The sequence below is a fragment of the Anser cygnoides genome, chromosome 14 (assembly GCF_040182565.1).
Source record: "Anser cygnoides isolate HZ-2024a breed goose chromosome 14, Taihu_goose_T2T_genome, whole genome shotgun sequence".
NCBI lineage: Eukaryota > Metazoa > Chordata > Aves > Anseriformes > Anatidae > Anser > Anser cygnoides.
Window position 1 is genome coordinate 21,138,218 of NC_089886.1, and position 23,174 is coordinate 21,161,391.

A 23,174-nucleotide genomic window follows, 5' to 3' on the forward strand; every position below is an offset into this window, starting at 1 on the left:
TCACTGTAGTGCATCCCCAGGGGTGCCAGTGCACTCTTTGGAGTCACTGCAGTGCATCCCCAGTAGTGCCAGTGCACTCTCTGGACTCACTGCACTGCATCCCTAGTGGTGCCAGTGCACTCTCTGGACTCACTGCAGTGCATCCCCAGTGGTGCCAGTGCACTCTCTGGACTCACTGCACTGCATCCCCAGTGGTGCCAGTGCACTCTCTGGACTCACTAGCACTGCATCCCCAGTGGTGCCAGTGCACTCTCTGGACTCACTGTAGTGCATCCCCAGTGGTGCCAGTGCACTCTCTGGACTCACCGGGGTGCATCCCCAGTGGTGCCAGTGCACTCTCTGGACTCACTGCACTTCATCCCCAGTGGTGCCAGTGCACTCTCTGGACTCACTGCACTGCATCCCCAGTGGTGCCACTGCACTCTCTGGAGTCACTGCACTGCATCCCCAGTGGTGCCAGTGCACTCTATGGAGTCACTGCACTGCATCCCCAGGGGTGCCAGTGCACTCTTTGGAGTCACTGCAGTGCATCCCCAGTAGTGCCAGTGCACTCTCTGGACTCACTGCACTGCATCCCTAGTGGTGCCAGTGCACTCTCTGGACTCACTGCAGTGCATCCCCAGTGGTGCCAGTGCACTCTCTGGACTCACTGCACTGCATCCCCAGTGGTGCCAGTGCACTCTCTGGACTCACTAGCACTGCATCCCCAGTGGTGCCAGTGCACTCTCTGGACTCACTGTAGTGCATCCCCAGTGGTGCCAGTGCACTCTCTGGACTCACCGGGGTGCATCCCCAGTGGTGCCAGTGCACTCTCTGGACTCACTGCACTTCATCCCCAGTGGTGCCAGTGCACTCTCTGGACTCACTGCACTGCATCCCCAGTGGTGCCAGGTCACACTCTGGACTCACTGCACTGCATCCCCAGTGGTGCCAGTGCACTCTCTGGACTCACTGCACTGCATCCCCAGTGGTGCCAGTGCACTCTCTGGACTCACTCCCCTCCATTTCCAGTGGTGCCAGTGCACTGTCTGAACTCACTGCAGTGCATCCCCAGTGGTGCCAGTGCACTCTCTGGACTCACGGCACTGCATCCCCAGTGGTGCCAGTGCACTCTCTGGACTCATTGCAGTGCATCCCCGGTGGTGCCAGTGCACACTCTGGACTCACTGCAGTGCATCCCCAGTGGTGCCAGTGCACTCTCTGGACTCACTGCACTGCATCCCCAGTGGTGCCAGTGCCCTCCCTGGACTCACTGCACTGCATCCCCAGTGGTGCCACTGCACTCTCTGGAGTCACTGCACTGCATCCCCAGTGGTGCCAGAGCACTCTCTGGACTCACTGCACTGCATCCCCAGTGGTGCCAGTGCACCCTCTGGACTCACTACAGTGCATCCCCAGTGGTGCCAGTGCACTCTCTGGACTCACTGCACTGCATCCCCAGTGGTGCCAGTGCACTCTCTGGACTCACTGCACTGCATCCCCAGTGGTGACAGTGCACTCTCTGGACTCACTGCACTGCATCCCCAGTGGTGCCAGTGCACTCTCTGGACTCACTGTAGTGCATCACTCGTGGTGCCAGTGCACTCTCTGGACTCACTGCACTGCATCCCCAGTGGCGCCAGTGCACTCTCTGGACTCACTGCACTGCATCCCCAGTGGTGCCAGTGCACTCTCTGGACTCACCGCACTGCATCCCCAGTGGTGCCAGTGCACTCTCTGGACTCTCTGCAGTGCATCCCCAGTGGTGCCAGTGCACTCTCTGGACTCACTGCACTGCATCCCCGGTGGTGCCAGTGCACTCTCTGGACTCACGGCACTGCATCCCCAGTGGTGCCAGTGTATTCTCTGAACTCACTGCACTGCATCCCCAGTGGTGCCACTGCACTCTCTGGAGTCACTGCACTGCATCCCCAGTGGTGCCAGAGCACTCTCTGGACTCACTACACTGCATCTCCAGCGGTGCCAGTGCACTCTCTGGACTCACTACAGTGCATCCCCATTGGTGCCAGTGCACTCTCTGGACTCACTGCACTGCATCCCCAGTGGTTCCAGTGCACTCTCTGGACTCACTGCACTGCATCCCCAGTGGTGACAGTGCACTCTCTGGACTCACTGCACTGCATCCCCAGTGGTGCCAAGGCACTCTCTGGACTCACTGTAGTGCATCACTCGTGGTGCCAGTGCACTCTCTGGACTCTCTGCAGTGCATCCCCAGTGGTGCCAGTGCACTCTCTGGACTCACTGCACTGCATCCCCGGTGGTGCCAGTGCACTCTCTGGACTCACGGCACTGCATCCCCAGTGGTGCCAGTGTATTCTCTGAACTCACTGCACTGCATCCCCAGTGGTGCCACTGCACTCTCTGGAGTCACTGCACTGCATCCCCAGTGGTGCCAGAGCACTCTCTGGACTAACTGCACTGCATCTCCAGCGGTGCCAGTGCACTCTCTGGACTCACTACAGTGCATCCCCAGTGGTGCCAGTGCACTCTCTGGACTCACTACACTGCATCCCCAGTGGTTCCAGTGCACTCTCTGGACTCACTGCACTGCATCCCCAGTGGTGACAGTGCACTCTCTGGACTCACTGCACTGCATCCCCAGTGGTGCCAAGGCACTCTCTGGACTCACTGTAGTGCATCACTCGTGGTGCCAGTGCACTCTCTGGACTCACTGCACTGCATCCCCAGTGGCGCCAGTGCACTCTCTGGACTCACTGCACTGCATCCCCAGTGGTGCCAGTGCACTCTCTGGACTCACCGCACTGCATCCCCAGTGGTGCCAGTGCACTCTCTGGACTCTCTGCAGTGCATCCCCAGTGGTGCCAGTGCACTCTCTGGACTCACTGCACTGCATCCCCGGTGGTGCCAGTGCACTCTCTGGACTCACGGCACTGCATCCCCAGTGGTGCCAGTGTATTCTCTGAACTCACGGCACTGCATCCCCAGTGGTGCCAGGGCACTCTCTGGACTCACTGCACTGCATCCCCAGTGGTGCCAGTGCACTCTCTGGACTCACCGCACTGCATCCCCAGTGGTGCCAGTGCACTCTCTGGACTCTCTGCAGTGTTCCCCAGTGGTGCCAGTGCACTCTCTGGACTCACTGCACTGCATTCCCGGTGGTGCCAGTGCACTCTCTGGACTCACTGCACTGCATCCCCAGTGGTGCCAGTGCACTCTCTGGACTCACGGCACTGCATCCCCAGTGGTGCCAGTGTATTCTCTGAACTCACTGCACTGCATCCCCAGTGGTGCCAGTGCACTCTCTGGACTCACTGCACTGCATCCCCAGTGGTGCCAGGGCACTCTCTGGACTCACTGCACTGCATCGCCAGTGGTGACAGTGCACTCTCTGGACTGACTGCACTGCATCCCCAGTGCTGCCAGTGCACTCTTTGGACTCACTGCACTGAATTCCCGGTGGTGCCAGTGCACTCTCTGGACTCACAGCACTGCATCCCCAGTGGTGCCAGTGCACTCTCTGGACTCACTGCACTGCATCCCCAGTGGTGCCAATGCACTCTCTGGACTCACTGCACTGCATCCCCAGTGGTGCCAGTGCACTCTCTGGACTCACTGCAGTGCATCCCCAGTGGTGCCAGTGCACTCTCTGGACTCACTGCACTGCATCCCCAGTGGTGCCAGTGCACTCTCTGGACTCACGGCACTGCATCCCCGGTGGTGCCAGTGCACTCTCTGGACTCACTGCACTGCATCCCCACTGGTGCCAGAGCACTCTCTGGACTCACTACACTGCATCTCCAGCGGTGCCAGTGCACTCTCTGGACTCACTACAGTGCATCCCCATTGGTGCCAGTGCACTCTCTGGACTCACTGCACTGCATCCCCAGTGGTTCCAGTGCACTCTCTGGACTCACTGCACTGCATCCCCAGTGGTGACAGTGCACTCTCTGGACTCACTGCACTGCATCCCCAGTGGTGCCAAGGCACTCTCTGGACTCACTGTAGTGCATCACTCGTGGTGCCAGTGCACTCTCTGGACTCTCTGCAGTGCATCCCCAGTGGTGCCAGTGCACTCTCTGGACTCACTGCACTGCATCCCCGGTGGTGCCAGTGCACTCTCTGGACTCACGGCACTGCATCCCCAGTGGTGCCAGTGTATTCTCTGAACTCACTGCACTGCATCCCCAGTGGTGCCACTGCACTCTCTGGAGTCACTGCACTGCATCCCCAGTGGTGCCAGAGCACTCTCTGGACTAACTGCACTGCATCTCCAGCGGTGCCAGTGCACTCTCTGGACTCACTACAGTGCATCCCCAGTGGTGCCAGTGCACTCTCTGGACTCACTACACTGCATCCCCAGTGGTTCCAGTGCACTCTCTGGACTCACTGCACTGCATCCCCAGTGGTGACAGTGCACTCTCTGGACTCACTGCACTGCATCCCCAGTGGTGCCAAGGCACTCTCTGGACTCACTGTAGTGCATCACTCGTGGTGCCAGTGCACTCTCTGGACTCACTGCACTGCATCCCCAGTGGCGCCAGTGCACTCTCTGGACTCACTGCACTGCATCCCCAGTGGTGCCAGTGCACTCTCTGGACTCACCGCACTGCATCCCCAGTGGTGCCAGTGCACTCTCTGGACTCTCTGCAGTGCATCCCCAGTGGTGCCAGTGCACTCTCTGGACTCACTGCACTGCATCCCCGGTGGTGCCAGTGCACTCTCTGGACTCACGGCACTGCATCCCCAGTGGTGCCAGTGTATTCTCTGAACTCACGGCACTGCATCCCCAGTGGTGCCAGGGCACTCTCTGGACTCACTGCACTGCATCCCCAGTGGTGCCAGTGCACTCTCTGGACTCACCGCACTGCATCCCCAGTGGTGCCAGTGCACTCTCTGGACTCTCTGCAGTGCATCCCCAGTGGTGCCAGTGCACTCTCTGGACTCACTGCACTGCATCCCCGGTGGTGCCAGTGCACTCTCTGGACTCACGGCACTGCATCCCCAGTGGTGCCAGTGTATTCTCTGAACTCACTGCACTGCATCCCCAGTGGTGCCACTGCACTCTCTGGAGTCACTGCACTGCATCCCCAGTGGTGCCAGTGCACTCTCTGGACTCACTGCACTGCATCCCCAGTGGTGCCAGGTCACACTCTGGACTCACTGCACTGCATCCCCAGTGGTGCCAAGGCACTCTCTGGACTCACTGTAGTGCATCACTCGTGGTGCCAGTGCACTCTCTGGACTCACTGCACTGCATCCCCAGTGGCGCCAGTGCACTCTCTGGACTCACTGCACTGCATCCCCAGTGGTGCCAGTGCACTCTCTGGACTCACCGCACTGCATCCCCAGTGGTGCCAGTGCACTCTCTGGACTCTCTGCAGTGTTCCCCAGTGGTGCCAGTGCACTCTCTGGACTCACTGCACTGCATTCCCGGTGGTGCCAGTGCACTCTCTGGACTCACTGCACTGCATCCCCAGTGGTGCCAGTGCACTCTCTGGACTCACGGCACTGCATCCCCAGTGGTGCCAGTGTATTCTCTGAACTCACTGCACTGCATCCCCAGTGGTGCCAGTGCACTCTCTGGACTCACTGCACTGCATCCCCAGTGGTGCCAGGGCACTCTCTGGACTCACTGCACTGCATCGCCAGTGGTGACAGTGCACTCTCTGGACTGACTGCACTGCATCCCCAGTGCTGCCAGTGCACTCTTTGGACTCACTGCACTGAATTCCCGGTGGTGCCAGTGCACTCTCTGGACTCACAGCACTGCATCCCCAGTGGTGCCAGTGCACTCTCTGGACTCACTGCACTGCATCCCCAGTGGTGCCAATGCACTCTCTGGACTCACTGCACTGCATCCCCAGTGGTGCCAGTGCACTCTCTGGACTCACTGCAGTGCATCCCCAGTGGTTCCAGTGCACTCTCTGGACTCACTGCAATGCATCCCCAGTGGTGCCAGTGCACTCTCTGGACTCACTGCACTGCATCCCCGGTGGTGCCAGTGCACTCTCTGGACTCACTGCACTGCATCCCCACTGGTGCCAGGGTACTCTCTGGACTCACTGCACTGCATCCCCAGTGGTGCCAGTGCACTCTCTGGACTCACTGCACTGCATCCCCATTGGTGCCAGTTTACTCTCTGGACTCACTAATGACCATCCCCAGTGGTGCCAGTGCACTCTCTGGACTCACTGCACTGCATCCCCAGTGGTGCCACTGCACTCTCTGGACTCACCGGGGTGCATCCCCAGTGGTGCCAGTGCACTCTATGGATCACTGCACTGCATCCCCAGTGGTGCCAGTGCACTCTCTGGACTCACTGCACTGCATCCCCAGTGGTGCCAGTGCACTCTCTGGACTCACTGCACTGCATCGCCAGTGGTGCCAGTGCACTCTCTGGACTCACTGCACTGCATCCCCAATAGTATCAGTTCAATCTCTGGTCTCACTGCAGTGCATCCCCAGTGGTGCCAGTGCACTCTCTGGACTCACTGCACTGCATCCCCAGTGCTGACAGTGCACTCTCTGGACTCACTGCACTGTATCCCCAGTGGTGCAAGTGCGCTCTCTGGACTCACTGCACTGCATCCCCAGAGGTACCAGTGCACTCTCTGGACTCACCGCACTGCATCCCCAGTGGTGCCAGGGTACTCTGTGGACTCACGGCACTGCATCCCCAGGGGTGCCCGTGCACTCTCTGGACTCACTGCAGTGCATCCCCAGTGGTGCCAGTGCACTCTCTGGACTCACTGCACTGCTTCCCCAGTGGTGCCAGTGCACTCTCTGGACTCACTGCACTGCATCCCCACTTGTGCCAGGGTACTCTGTGGACTCACTGCACTGCATCCCCAGTGGTGCCAGGGCACTCTCTGAACTCACCGGGGTGCATCCCCAGTGGTGCCAGTGCACTCTCTGGACTCACTGCACTGCATCCCCAGTGGTGCCAGTGCACACTCTGGACTCACGGCACTGCATCCCCGGTGGTGCCAGTGCACTCTCTGGACTAACTGCACTGCATCTCCAGCGGTGCCAGTGCACTCTCTGGACTCACTACAGTGCATCCCCAGTGGTGCCAGTGCACTCTCTGGACTCACTGCACTGCATCCCCAGTGGTTCCAGTGCACTCTCTGGACTCACTGCACTGCATCCCCAGTGGTGACAGTGCACTCTCTGAACTCACTGCACTGCATCCCCAGTGGTGCCAGTGCACTCTCTGGACTCACTGCACTGCATCCCCAGTGGTGCCAGTGCACTCTCTGGAGTCACTGCACTGCATCCCCAGTGGTGACAGTGCACTCTCTGGACTGACTGCACTGCATCCCCAGTGCTGCCAGTGCACTCTTTGGACTCACTGCACTGAATTCCCAGTGGTGCCAGTGCACTCTCTGGACTCACTGCACTGCATTCCCGGTGGTGCCAGTGCACTCTCTGGACTCACTGCAGTGCATCCCCAGTGGTGCCAGTGCACTCTCTGGACTCACGGCACTGCATCCCCAGTGGTGCCAGTGTATTCTCTGAACTCACTGCACTGCATCCCCAGTGGTGCCAGTGCACTCTCTGGACTCACTGCAGTGCATCCCCAGTGGTGCCAGTGCACTCTCTGGACTCACTGCACTGCATCCCCAGTGGTGCCAGTGCCCTCTCTGGACTCACTGCACTGCATCCCCATTGGTGCCACTGCACTCTCTGGAGTCACTGCACTGCATCTCCAGTGTTGCAAGTGCGCTCTCTGGACTCACTGCAGTGCATCCCCATTGGTGCCAGTGCACTCTCTGGACTCACTGGACTGCATCACCAGTGGTGCCAGTGCACTCTCTGGACTCACTGCAGTGCATCCCCACTGGTGCCAGTGCACTCTCTGGACTCACTGCACTGCATACACAGTGGTGCCAGTGCACTCTCTGGACTCACTGCACTGCATCCCCAGTGGTGCCAGTGCACTCTCTGGACTCACTGCACTGCATCCCCACTTGTGCCAGGGTACTCTGTGGACTCACTGCACTGCATCCCCAGTGGTGCCAGGGCACTCTCTGGACTCACCGGGGTGCATCCCCAGTGGTGCCAGTGCACTCTCTGGACTCACTGCACTGCATCCCCAGTGGTGCCAGTGCACACTCTGGACTCACGGCACTGCATCCCCGGTGGTGCCAGTGCACTCTCTGGACTAACTGCACTGCATCTCCAGCGGTGCCAGTGCACTCTCTGGACTCACTACAGTGCATCCCCAGTGGTGCCAGTGCACTCTCTGGACTCACTGCACTGCATCCCCAGTGGTTCCAGTGCACTCTCTGGACTCACTGCACTGCATCCCCAGTGGTGACAGTGCACTCTCTGAACTCACTGCACTGCATCCCCAGTGGTGCCAGTGCACTCTCTGGACTCACTGCACTGCATCCCCAGTGGTGCCAGTGCACTCTCTGGAGTCACTGCACTGCATCCCCAGTGGTGCCAGTGCACTCTCTGGAGTCACTGCACTGCATCCCCAGTGGTGACAGTGCACTCTCTGGACTGACTGCACTGCATCCCCAGTGCTGCCAGTGCACTCTTTGGACTCACTGCACTGAATTCCCAGTGGTGCCAGTGCACTCTCTGGACTCACTGCACTGCATTCCCGGTGGTGCCAGTGCACTCTCTGGACTCACGGCACTGCATCCCCAGTGGTGCCAGTGTATTCTCTGAACTCACTGCACTGCATCCCCAGTGGTGCCAGTGCACTCTCTGGACTCACTGCAGTGCATCCCCAGTGGTGCCAGTGCACTCTCTGGACTCACTGCACTGCATCCCCAGTGGTGCCAGTGCCCTCTCTGGACTCACTGCACTGCATCCCCATTGGTGCCACTGCACTCTCTGGAGTCACTGCACTGCATCTCCAGTGTTGCAAGTGCGCTCTCTGGACTCACTGCAGTGCATCCCCATTGGTGCCAGTGCACTCTCTGGACTCACTGGACTGCATCACCAGTGGTGCCAGTGCACTCTCTGGACTCACTGCAGTGCATCCCCACTGGTGCCAGTGCACTCTCTGGACTCACTGCACTGCATACACAGTGGTGCCAGTGCACTCTCTGGACTCACTGCACTGCATCCCCAGTGGTGCCAGTGCACTCTCTGGACTCACTGCACTTCATCCCCAGTGGTGCCAGTGCACTCTCTGGACTCACTGCGCTCCATCCCCAGTGGTTCCAAGGCAGTCTCTGGACTCACTGTAGTGCATCACTCGTGGTGCCAGTGCACTCTCTGGACTCACTGCACTGCATCCCCAGTGGCGCCAGTGCACTCTCTGGACTCACTGCACTGCATCCCCAGTGGTGCCACTGCACTCTCTGGACTCACTGCACTGCATCCCCAGTGGTGCCAGAGCACTCTCTGGACTCACTGCACTGCATCCCCAGTGGTGCCAGCACACTCTCTGGACTCACTACAGTGCATCCCCAGTGGTGCCAGTGCACTCTCTGGACTCACTGCACTGCATCCCCAGTGGTTCCAGTGCACTCTCTGGACTCACTGCACTGCATCCCCAGTGGTGACAGTGCACTCTCTGGACTCACTGCACTGCATCCCCAGTGGTGCCAAGGCACTCTCTGGACTCACTGTAGTGCATCACTCGTGGTGCCAGTGCACTCTCTGAACTCACTGCACTGCATCCCCAGTGGCGCCAGTGCACTCTCTGGACTCACTGCACTGCATCCCCAGTGGTGCCAGTGCACTCTCTGGACTCACCGCACTGCATCCCCAGTGGTGCCAGTGCACTCTCTGGACTCTCTGCAGTGCATCCCCAGTGGTGCCAGTGCACTCTCTGTACTCACTGCACTGCATCCCCGGTGGTGCCAGTGCACTCTCTGGACTCACTGCACTGCACCCCCAGTGGTGCCAGAGCACTCTCTGGACTCACTGCACTGCATCCCCAGTGGTGCCAGTGCACTCTCTGGACTCACTATAGTGCATCCCCAGTGGTGCCAGTGCACTCTCTGGACTCACTGCACTGCATCCCCAGTGGTTCCAGTGCACTCTCTGGACTCACTGCACTGCATCCCCAGTGGTGACAGTGCACTCTCTGGACTCACTGCACTGCATCCCCAGTGGTGCCAAGGCACTCTCTGGACTCACTGTAGTGCATCACTCGTGGTGCCAGTGCACTCTCTGGACTCACTGCACTGCATCCCCAGTGGCGCCAGTGCACTCTCTGGACTCACTGCACTGCATCCCCAGTGGTGCCAGTGCACTCTCTGGACTCACCGCACTGCATCCCCAGTGGTGCCAGTGCACTCTCTGGACTCTCTGCAGTGCATCCCCAGTGGTGCCAGTGCACTCTCTGGACTCACTGCACTGCATCCCCGGTGGTGCCAGTGCACTCTCTGGACTCACGGCACTGCATCCCCAGTGGTGCCAGTGTATTCTCTGAACTCACTGCACTGCATCCCCAGTGGTGCCAGGGCACTCTCTGGACTCACTGCACTGCATCCCCAGGGGTGCCAGTGCACTCTCTGGACTCACTGCACTGCATCCCCATTGGTGCCAGTGCACTCTCTGGACTCACTAATGACCATCCCCAGTGGTGCCAGTGCACTCTCTGGACTCACTGCACTGCATCCCCAGTGGTGCCAGTGCACTCTCTGCACTAACCGGGGTGCATCCCCAGTGGTGCCAGTGCACTCTCTGGATCACTGCACTGCATCCCCAGTGTTGCCAGTGCACTCTATGGAGTCAATGCACTGCATCCCCAGGGGTGCCAGTGCACTCTTTGGAGTCACTGCAGTGCATCCCCAGTAGTGCCAGTGCACTCTCTGGACTCACTGCACTGCATCCCTAGTGGTGCCAGTGCACTCTCTGGACTCACTGCAGTGCATCCCCAGTGGTGCCAGTGCACTCTCTGGACTCACTGCACTGCATCCCCAGTGGTGCCAGTGCACTCTCTGGACTCACTAGCACTGCATCCCCAGTGGTGCCAGTGCACTCTCTGGACTCACTGTAGTGCATCCCCAGTGGTGCCAGTGCACTCTCTGGACTCACCGGGGTGCATCCCCAGTGGTGCCAGTGCACTCTCTGGACTCACTGCACTTCATCCCCAGTGGTGCCAGTGCACTCTCTGGACTCACTGCACTGCATCCCCAGTGGTGCCAGTGCACTCTCTGGACTCACTGCACTGCATCCCCAGTGGTGCCAGTGCACTCTCTGGACTCTCTGCAGTGCATCCCCAGTGGTGCCAGTGCACTCTCTGGACTCACTGCACTGCATCCCCGGTGGTGCCAGTGCACTCTCTGGACTCACGGCACTGCATCCCCAGTGGTGCCAGTGTATTCTCTGAACTCACTGCACTGCATCCCCAGTGGTGCCAGGGCACTCTCTGGACTCACTGCACTGCATCCCCAGGGGTGCCAGTGCACTCTCTGGACTCACTGCACTGCATCCCCATTGGTGCCAGTGCACTCTCTGGACTCACTAATGACCATCCCCAGTGGTGCCAGTGCACTCTCTGGACTCACTGCACTGCATCCCCAGTGGTGCCAGTGCACTCTCTGCACTAACCGGGGTGCATCCCCAGTGGTGCCAGTGCACTCTCTGGATCACTGCACTGCATCCCCAGTGGTGCCAGTGCACTCTATGGAGTCAATGCACTGCATCCCCAGGGGTGCCAGTGCACTCTTTGGAGTCACTGCAGTGCATCCCCAGTAGTGCCAGTGCACTCTCTGGACTCACTGCACTGCATCCCTAGTGGTGCCAGTGCACTCTCTGGACTCACTGCAGTGCATCCCCAGTGGTGCCAGTGCACTCTCTGGACTCACTGCACTGCATCCCCAGTGGTGCCAGTGCACTCTCTGGACTCACTAGCACTGCATCCCCAGTGGTGCCAGTGCACTCTCTGGACTCACTGTAGTGCATCCCCAGTGGTGCCAGTGCACTCTCTGGACTCACCGGGGTGCATCCCCAGTGGTGCCAGTGCACTCTCTGGACTCACTGCACTTCATCCCCAGTGGTGCCAGTGCACTCTCTGGACTCACTGCACTGCATCCCCAGTGGTGCCAGGTCACACTCTGGACTCACTGCACTGCATCCCCAGTGGTGCCAGTGCACTCTCTGGACTCACTGCACTGCATCCCCAGTGGTGCCAGTGCACTCTCTGGACTCACTCCCCTCCATTTCCAGTGGTGCCAGTGCACTCTCTGAACTCACTGCAGTGCATCCCCAGTGGTGCCAGTGCACTCTCTGGACTCACGGCACTGCATCCCCAGTGGTGCCAGTGCACTCTCTGGACTCATTGCAGTGCATCCCCGGTGGTGCCAGTGCACACTCTGGACTCACTGCAGTGCATCCCCAGTGGTGCCAGTGCACTCTCTGGACTCACGGCACTGCATCCCCAGTGGTGCCAGTGTATTCTCTGAACTCACTGCACTGCATCCCCAGTGGTGCCACTGCACTCTCTGGAGTCACTGCACTGCATCCCCAGTGGTGCCAGAGCACTCTCTGGACTCACTGCACTGCATCTCCAGCGGTGCCAGTGCACTCTCTGGACTCACTACAGTGCATCCCCAGTGGTGCCAGTGCACTCTCTGGACTCACTGCACTCCATCCCCAGTGGTTCCAGTGCACTCTCTGGACTCACTGCACTGCATCCCCAGTGGTGACAGTGCACTCTCTGGACTCACTGCACTGCATCCCCAGTGGTGCCAAGGCACTCTCTGGACTCACTGTAGTGCATCACTCGTGGTGCCAGTGCACTCTCTGGACTCACTGCACTGCATTCCCAGTGGTGCCAGTGCACTCCCTGGACTCACTGCACTGCATCCCCAGTGGTGCCAGTGCACTCTCTGGACTCACCGCACTGCATCCCCAGTGGTGCCAGTGCACTCTCTGGACTCTCTGCAGTGCATCCCCAGTGGTGCCAGTGCACTCTCTGGACTCACTGCACTGCATCCCCGGTGGTGCCAGTGCACTCTCTGGTCTCACGGCACTGCATCCCCAGTGGTGCCAGTGTATTCTCTGAACTCACTGCACTGCATCCCCAGTGGTGCCAGGGCACTCTCTGGACTCACTGCACTGCATCCCAGTGGTGCCAGTGCACTCTCTGGACTCACTGTAGTGCATCCCCAGTGGTGCCAGTGCACTCTCTGGACTCACTGCACTGCATCCCCAGTGGTGCCAGTGCACTCTCTGGACTCACTGCACTTCATCCCCAGTGGTGCCAGTGCACTCTCTGGACTCACTGCACTGCATCCCCAGTGGTGCCAGGTCACACTCTGGACTCACTGCACTGCATCCCCGGTGGTGCCAGTGCACTCTCTGGACTCACTGCACTGCATCCCCAGTGGTGCCAGGGCACTCTCTGGACTCACTGCACTGCATCCCCAGTGGTGACAGTGCACTCTCTGGACTCACTGCACTGCATCCCCAGTGGTGCCAAGGCACTCTCTGGACTCACTGTACTGCATCACTCGTGGTGCCAGTGCACTCTCTGGACTCACTGCACTGCATCCCCAGTGGCGCCAGTGCACTCTCTGGACTCACTGCACTGCATCCCCAGTGGTGCCAGTGCACTCTCTGGACTCACCGCACTGCATCCCCAGTGGTGCCAGTGCACTCTCTGGACTCTCTGCACTGCATCCCCAGTGGTGCCAGTGCACTCTCTGGACTCACTGCACTGCATTCCCGGTGGTGCCAGTGCACTCTCTGGACTCACTGCACTGCATCCCCAGTGGTGCCAGTGCACTCTCTGGACTCACGGCACTGTATCCCCAGTGGTGCCAGTGTATTCTCTGAACTCACTGCACTGCATCCCCAGTGGTGCCAGTGCACTCTCTGGACTCACTGCACTGCATCCCCAGTGGTGCCAGGGCACTCTCTGGACTCACTGCACTGCATCCCCAGTGGTGCCAGTGCACTCTCTGGACTGACTGCACTGCATCCCCAGTGCTGCCAGTGCACTCTTTGGACTCACTGCACTGAATTCCCGGTGGTGCTAGTGCACTCTCTTGACTCACAGCACTGCATCCCCAGTGGTGCCAGTGAACTCTCTGGACTCACTGCACTGCATCCCCAGTGGTGCCAATGCACTCTCTGGACTCACTGCACTGCATCCCCACTGGTGCCAGTGCACTCTCTGGACTCACTGCACTGCATCCCCAGTGGTGCCAGTGCACTCTCTGGACTCACTGCACTGCATCCCCAGTGGTGCCAGTGCACTCTCTGGACTCACTGCACTGCATCCCCAGTGGTGCCAGTGCACTCTCTGGACTCACTGTACTGCATCCCCACTGGTGCCAGGGTACTCTCTGGACTCACTGCACTGCATCCCCAGTGGTGCCAGTGTACTCTCTGGACTCACTAATGACCATCCCCAGGGGTGCCAGTGCACTCTCTGGACTCACTGCACTGCATCCCCAGTGGTGCCACTGCACTCTCTGGACTCACCGGGGTGCATCCCCAGTGGTGCCAGTGCACTCTCTGGACTCACTGCACTGCATCCCCAGTGGTGCCAGTGCACTCTCTGGACTCACTGCACTGCATCCCCAATAGTATCAGTTCAATCTCTGGTCTCACTGCAGTGCATCCCCAGTGGTGCCAGTGCACTCTCTGGACTCACTGCAGTGCATCCCCAGTGGTGCCAGTGCACTCTCTGGACTCACTGCAGTGTATCCCCAGTGGTGCAAGTGCACTCTCTGGACTCACTGCACTGCATCCCCAGTGGTGCCAGTGCACTCTCTGGACTCACCGCACTGCATCCCCAGTGGTGCCAGTGCACTCTCTGGACTCACTGCACTGCATCCCCAGAGGTGCCAGTGCACTCTCTGGACTCACTGCACTGCATCCCCAGTGGTGCCAGTGCACTCTCTGGACTCACTGCACTGCATCTCCAGCGGTGCCAGTGCACTCTCTAGACTCACAGCACTGCATCCCCAGTGGTGCCAGTGCACTCTCTGGACTCACTGCACTGCATCCCCAGTGGTGCCAGTGAACTCTCTGGACTCACTGCACTGCATCCCCAGTGGTGCCAATGCACTCTCTGGACTCACTGCACTGCATCCCCAGTGGTGCCAGTGCACTCTCTGGACTCACCGGGGTGCATCCCCTGTGGTGCCAGTGCACTCTCTTGACTCACTGCACTTCATCCCCAGTGGTGCCAGTGCACTCTCTGGACTCACTGCACGGCATCCCCAGTGGTGCCAGTGCACTCTCTGGACTCACTGCACTGCATCCCCAGTGGTGACAGTGCACTCTCTGGACTCACTGCACTGCATCCCCAGTGGTGCCAAGGCACTCTCTGGACTCACTGTAGTGCATCACTCGTGGTGCCAGTGCACTCTCTGGACTCACTGCACTGCATCCCCAGTGGCGCCAGTGCACTCTCTGGACTCACTGCACTGCATCCCCAGTGGTGCCAGTGCACTCTCTGGACTCACCGCACTGCATCCCCAGTGGTGCCAGTGCACTCTCTGGACTCTCTGCAGTGCATCCCCAGTGGTGCCAGTGCACTCTCTGGACTCACTGCACTGCATCCCCGGTGGTGCCAGTGCACTCTCTGGACTCACGGCACTGCATCCCCAGTGGTGCCAGTGTATTCTCTGAACTCACTGCACTGCATCCCCAGTGGTGCCAGGGCACTCTCTGGACTCACTGCACTCCATCCCCAGTGGTTCCAGTGCACTCTCTGGACTCACTGCACTGCATCCCCAGTGGTGACAGTGCACTCTCTGGACTCACTGCACTGCATCCCCAGTGGTGCCAAGGCACTCTCTGGACTCACTGTAGTGCATCACTCGTGGTGCCAGTGCACTCTCTGGACTCACTGCACTGCATTCCCAGTGGTGCCAGTGCACTCCCTGGACTCACTGCACTGCATCCCCAGTGGTGCCAGTGCACTCTCTGGACTCACCGCACTGCATCCCCAGTGGTGCCAGTGCACTCTCTGGACTCTCTGCAGTGCATCCCCAGTGGTGCCAGTGCACTCTCTGGACTCACTGCACTGCATCCCCGGTGGTGCCAGTGCACTCTCTGGTCTCACGGCACTGCATCCCCAGTGGTGCCAGTGTATTCTCTGAACTCACTGCACTGCATCCCCAGTGGTGCCAGGGCACTCTCTGGACTCACTGCACTGCATCCCAGTGGTGCCAGTGCACTCTCTGGACTCACTGTAGTGCATCCCCAGTGGTGCCAGTGCACTCTCTGGACTCACTGCACTGCATCCCCAGTGGTGCCAGTGCACTCTCTGGACTCACTGCACTTCATCCCCAGTGGTGCCAGTGCACTCTCTGGACTCACTGCACTGCATCCCCAGTGGTGCCAGGTCACACTCTGGACTCACTGCACTGCATCCCCGGTGGTGCCAGTGCACTCTCTGGACTCACTGCACTGCATCCCCAGTGGTGCCAGGGCACTCTCTGGACTCACTGCACTGCATCCCCAGTGGTGACAGTGCACTCTCTGGACTCACTGCACTGCATCCCCAGTGGTGCCAAGGCACTCTCTGGACTCACTGTACTGCATCACTCGTGGTGCCAGTGCACTCTCTGGACTCACTGCACTGCATCCCCAGTGGCGCCAGTGCACTCTCTGGACTCACTGCACTGCATCCCCAGTGGTGCCAGTGCACTCTCTGGACTCACCGCACTGCATCCCCAGTGGTGCCAGTGCACTCTCTGGACTCTCTGCACTGCATCCCCAGTGGTGCCAGTGCACTCTCTGGACTCACTGCACTGCATTCCCGGTGGTGCCAGTGCACTCTCTGGACTCACTGCACTGCATCCCCAGTGGTGCCAGTGCACTCTCTGGACTCACGGCACTGCATCCCCAGTGGTGCCAGTGTATTCTCTGAACTCACTGCACTGCATCCCCAGTGGTGCCAGTGCACTCTCTGGACTCACTGCACTGCATCCCCAGTGGTGCCAGGGCACTCTCTGGACTCACTGCACTGCATCCCCAGTGGTGCCAGTGCACTCTCTGGACTGACTGCACTGCATCCCCAGTGCTGCCAGTGCACTCTTTGGACTCACTGCACTGAATTCCCGGTGGTGCTAGTGCACTCTCTTGACTCACAGCACTGCATCCCCAGTGGTGCCAGTGAACTCTCTGGACTCACTGCACTGCATCCCCAGTGGTGCCAATGCACTCTCTGGACTCACTGCACTGCATCCCCACTGGTGCCAGTGCACTCTCTGGACTCACTGCACTGCATCCCCAGTGGTGCCAGTGCACTCTCTGGACTCACTGCACTGCATCCCCAGTGGTGCCAGTGCACTCTCTGGACTCACTGCACTGCATCCCCAGTGGTGCCAGTGCACTCTCTGGACTCACTGTACTGCATCCCCACTGGTGCCAGGGTACTCTCTGGACTCACTGCACTGCATCCCCAGTGGTGCCAGTGTACTCTCTGGACTCACTAATGACCATCCCCAGGGGTGCCAGTGCACTCTCTGGACTCACTGCACTGCATCCCCAGTGGTGCCACTGCACTCTCTGGACTCACCGGGGTGCATCCCCAGTGGTGCCAGTGCACTCTCTGGACTCACTGCACTGCATCCCCAGTGGTGCCAGTGCACTCTCTGGACTCACTGCACTGCATCCCCAATAGTATCAGTTCAATCTCTGGTCTCACTGCAGTGCATCCCCAGTGGTGCCAGTGCACTCTCTGGACTCACTGCAGTGCATCCCCAGTGGTGCCAGTGCACTCTCTGGACTCACTGCAGTGTATCCCCAGTGGTGCAAGTGCACTCTCTGGACTCACTGCACTGCATCCCCAGTGGTGCCAGTGCACTCTCTGGACTCACCGCACTGCATCCCCAGTGGTGCCAGTGCACTCTCTGGACTCACTGCACTGCATCCCCAGAGGTGCCAGTGCACTCTCTGGACTCACTGCACTGCATCCCCAGTGGTGCCAGTGCACTCTCTGGACTCACTGCACTGCATCTCCAGCGGTGCCAGTGCACTCTCTAGACTCACAGCACTGCATCCCCAGTGGTGCCAGTGCACTCTCTGGACTCACTGCACTGCATCCCCAGTGGTGCCAGTGAACTCTCTGGACTCACTGCACTGCATCCCCAGTGGTGCCAATGCACTCTCTGGACTCACTGCACTGCATCCCCAGTGGTGCCAGTGCACTCTCTGGACTCACCGGGGTGCATCCCCTGTGGTGCCAGTGCACTCTCTTGACTCACTGCACTTCATCCCCAGTGGTGCCAGTGCACTCTCTGGACTCACTGCACGGCATCCCCAGTGGTGCCAGTGCACTCTCTGGACTCACTGCACTGCATCCCCAGTGGTGACAGTGCACTCTCTGGACTCACTGCACTGCATCCCCAGTGGTGCCAAGGCACTCTCTGGACTCACTGTAGTGCATCACTCGTGGTGCCAGTGCACTCTCTGGACTCACTGCACTGCATCCCCAGTGGCGCCAGTGCACTCTCTGGACTCACTGCACTGCATCCCCAGTGGTGCCAGTGCACTCTCTGGACTCACCGCACTGCATCCCCAGTGGTGCCAGTGCACTCTCTGGACTCTCTGCAGTGCATCCCCAGTGGTGCCAGTGCACTCTCTGGACTCACTGCACTGCATCCCCGGTGGTGCCAGTGCACTCTCTGGACTCACGGCACTGCATCCCCAGTGGTGCCAGTGTATTCTCTGAACTCACTGCACTGCATCCCCAGTGGTGCCAGGGCACTCTCTGGACTCACTGCACTGCATCCCCAGGGGTGCCAGTGCACTCTCTGGACTCACTGCACTGCATCCCCATTGGTGCCAGTGCACTCTCTGGACTCACTAATGACCATCCCCAGTGGTGCCAGTGCACTCTCTGGACTCACTGCACTGCATCCCCAGTGGTGCCAGTGCACTCTCTGCACTAACCGGGGTGCATCCCCAGTGGTGCCAGTGCACTCTCTGGATCACTGCACTGCATCCCCAGTGGTGCCAGTGCACTCTATGGAGTCAATGCACTGCATCCCCAGGGGTGCCAGTGCACTCTTTGGAGTCACTGCAGTGCATCCCCAGTAGTGCCAGTGCACTCTCTGGACTCACTGCACTGCATCCCCAGAGGTGCCAGTGCACTCTCTGGACTCACTGCAGTGCATCCCCAGTGGTGCCAGTGCACTCTCTGGACTCACTGCACTGCATCCCCAGTGGTGACAGTGCACTCTCTGGACTCACTGCACTGCATCCCCAGTGGTGCCAAGGCACTCTCTGGACTCACTGTAGTGCATCACTCGTGGTGCCAGTGCACTCTCTGGACTCACTGCACTGCATCCCCAGTGGTGCCAGTGCACTCTCTGGACTCACTGCACTGCATCCCCAATAGTATCAGTTCAATCTCTGGTCTCACTGCAGTGCATCCCCAGTGGTGCCAGTGCACTCTCTGGACTCACTGCAGTGCATCCCCAGTGGTGCCAGTGCACTCTCTGGACTCACTGCAGTGTATCCCCAGTGGTGCAAGTGCACTCTCTGGACTCACTGCACTGCATCCCCAGTGGTGCCAGTGCACTCTCTGGACTCACCGCACTGCATCCCCAGTGGTGCCAGTGCACTCTCTGGACTCACTGCACTGCATCCCCAGAGGTGCCAGTGCACTCTCTGGACTCACTGCACTGCATCCCCAGTGGTGCCAGTGCACTCTCTGGACTCACTGCACTGCATCTCCAGCGGTGCCAGTGCACTCTCTAGACTCACAGCACTGCATCCCCAGTGGTGCCAGTGCACTCTCTGGACTCACTGCACTGCATCCCCAGTGGTGCCAGTGAACTCTCTGGACTCACTGCACTGCATCCCCAGTGGTGCCAATGCACTCTCTGGACTCACTGCACTGCATCCCCAGTGGTGCCAGTGCACTCTCTGGACTCACCGGGGTGCATCCCCTGTGGTGCCAGTGCACTCTCTTGACTCACTGCACTTCATCCCCAGTGGTGCCAGTGCACTCTCTGGACTCACTGCACGGCATCCCCAGTGGTGCCAGTGCACTCTCTGGACTCACTGCACTGCATCCCCAGTGGTGACAGTGCACTCTCTGGACTCACTGCACTGCATCCCCAGTGGTGCCAAGGCACTCTCTGGACTCACTGTAGTGCATCACTCGTGGTGCCAGTGCACTCTCTGGACTCACTGCACTGCATCCCCAGTGGCGCCAGTGCACTCTCTGGACTCACTGCACTGCATCCCCAGTGGTGCCAGTGCACTCTCTGGACTCACCGCACTGCATCCCCAGTGGTGCCAGTGCACTCTCTGGACTCTCTGCAGTGCATCCCCAGTGGTGCCAGTGCACTCTCTGGACTCACTGCACTGCATCCCCGGTGGTGCCAGTGCACTCTCTGGACTCACGGCACTGCATCCCCAGTGGTGCCAGTGTATTCTCTGAACTCACTGCACTGCATCCCCAGTGGTGCCAGGGCACTCTCTGGACTCACTGCACTGCATCCCCAGGGGTGCCAGTGCACTCTCTGGACTCACTGCACTGCATCCCCATTGGTGCCAGTGCACTCTCTGGACTCACTAATGACCATCCCCAGTGGTGCCAGTGCACTCTCTGGACTCACTGCACTGCATCCCCAGTGGTGCCAGTGCACTCTCTGCACTAACCGGGGTGCATCCCCAGTGGTGCCAGTGCACTCTCTGGATCACTGCACTGCATCCCCAGTGGTGCCAGTGCACTCTATGGAGTCAATGCACTGCATCCCCAGGGGTGCCAGTGCACTCTTTGGAGTCACTGCAGTGCATCCCCAGTAGTGCCAGTGCACTCTCTGGACTCACTGCACTGCATCCCCAGAGGTGCCAGTGCACTCTCTGGACTCACTGCAGTGCATCCCCAGTGGTGCCAGTGCACTCTCTGGACTCACTGCACTGCATCCCCAGTGGTGACAGTGCACTCTCTGGACTCACTGCACTGCATCCCCAGTGGTGCCAGTGCACTCTCTGGACTCACTGTAGTGCATCACTCGTGGTGCCAGTGCACTCTCTGGACTCACTGCACTGCATCCCCAGTGGCGCCAGTGCACTCTCTGGACTCACTGCACTGCATCCCCAGTGGTGCCAGTGCACTCTCTGGACTCACCGCACTGCATCCCCAGTGGTGCCAGTGCACTCTCTGGACTCTCTGCAGTGCATCCCCAGTGGTGCCAGTGCACTCTCTGGACTCACTGCACTGCATCCCCAGGGGTGCCAGTGCACTCTCTGGACTCACTGCACTGCATCCCCATTGGTGCCAGTGCACTCTCTGGACTCACTAATGACCATCCCCAGTGGTGCCAGTGCACTCTCTGGACTCACTGCACTGCATCCCCAGTGGTGCCAGTGCACTCTCTGCACTAACCGGGGTGCATCCCCAGTGGTGCCAGTGCACTCTCTGGATCACTGCACTGCATCCCCAGTGGTGCCAGTGCACTCTATGGAGTCAATGCACTGCATCCCCAGGGGTGCCAGTGCACTCTTTGGAGTCACTGCAGTGCATCCCCAGTAGTGCCAGTGCACTCTCTGGACTCACTGCACTGCATCCCCAGAGGTGCCAGTGCACTCTCTGGACTCACTGCAGTGCATCCCCAGTGGTGCCAGTGCACTCTCTGGACTCACTGCACTGCATCCCCAGTGGTGCCAGTGCACTCTCTGGACTCACTAGCACTGCATCCCCAGTGGTGCCAGTGCACTCTCTGGACTCACTGTAGTGCATCCCCAGTGGTGCCAGTGCACTCTCTGGACTCACCGGGGTGCATCCCCAGTGGTGCCAGTGCACTCTCTGGACTCACTGCACTTCATCCCCAGTGGTGCCAGTGCACTCTCTGGACTCACTGCACTGCATCCCCAGTGGTGCCAGGTCACACTCTGGACTCACTGCACTGCATCCCCAGTGGTGCCAGTGCACTCTCTGGACTCACTGCACTGCATCCCCAGTGGTGCCAGTGCACTCTCTGGACTCACTCCCCTCCATTTCCAGTGGTGCCAGTGCACTCTCTGAACTCACTGCAGTGCATCCCCAGTGGTGCCAGTGCACTCTCTGGACTGACTGCACTGCATCCCCAGTGGTGCCAGTGCACTCTCTGGACTCATTGCAGTGCATCCCCGGTGGTGCCAGTGCACACTCTGGACTCACTGCAGTGCATCCCCAGTGGTGCCAGTGCACTCTCTGGACTCACGGCACTGCATCCCCAGTGGTGCCAGTGTATTCTCTGAACTCACTGCACTGCATCCCCAGTGGTGCCACTGCACTCTCTGGAGTCACTGCACTGCATCCCCAGTGGTGCCAGAGCACTCTCTGGACTCACTGCACTGCATCTCCAGCGGTGCCAGTGCACTCTCTGGACTCACTACAGTGCATCCCCAGTGGTGCCAGTGCACTCTCTGGACTCACTGCACTCCATCCCCAGTGGTTCCAGTGCACTCTCTGGACTCACTGCACTGCATCCCCAGTGGTGACAGTGCACTCTCTGGACTCACTGCACTGCATCCCCAGTGGTGCCAAGGCACTCTCTGGACTCACTGTAGTGCATCACTCGTGGTGCCAGTGCACTCTCTGGACTCACTGCACTGCATTCCCAGTGGTGCCAGTGCACTCTCTGGACTCACTGCACTGCATCCCCAGTGGTGCCAGTGCACTCTCTGGACTCACCGCACTGCATCCCCAGTGGTGCCAGTGCACTCTCTGGACTCTCTGCAGTGCATCCCCAGTGGTGCCAGTGCACTCTCTGGACTCACTGCACTGCATCCCCGGTGGTGCCAGTGCACTCTCTGGTCTCACGGCACTGCATCCCCAGTGGTGCCAGTGTATTCTCTGAACTCACTGCACTGCATCCCCAGTGGTGCCAGGGCACTCTCTGGACTCACTGCACTGCATCCCAGTGGTGCCAGTGCACTCTCTGGACTCACTGTAGTGCATCCCCAGTGGTGCCAGTGCACTCTCTGGACTCACTGCACTGCATCCCCAGTGGTGCCAGTGCACTCTCTGGACTCACTGCACTTCATCCCCAGTGGTGCCAGTGCACTCTCTGGACTCACTGCACTGCATCCCCAGTGGTGCCAGGTCACACTCTGGACTCACTGCACTGCATCCCCCGTGGTGCCAGTGCATTCTCTGGACTCACGACACTGCATCCCCAGTGGTGCCAGTGCCCTCTCTGGACTCACTGCACTGCATCCCCAGTGGTGCCACTGCACTCTCTGGAGTCACTGCACTGCATCTCCAGTGTTGCCAGAGCACTCTCTGGACTCACTGCACTGCATCCCCGGTGGTGCCAGTGCACTCTCTGGACTCA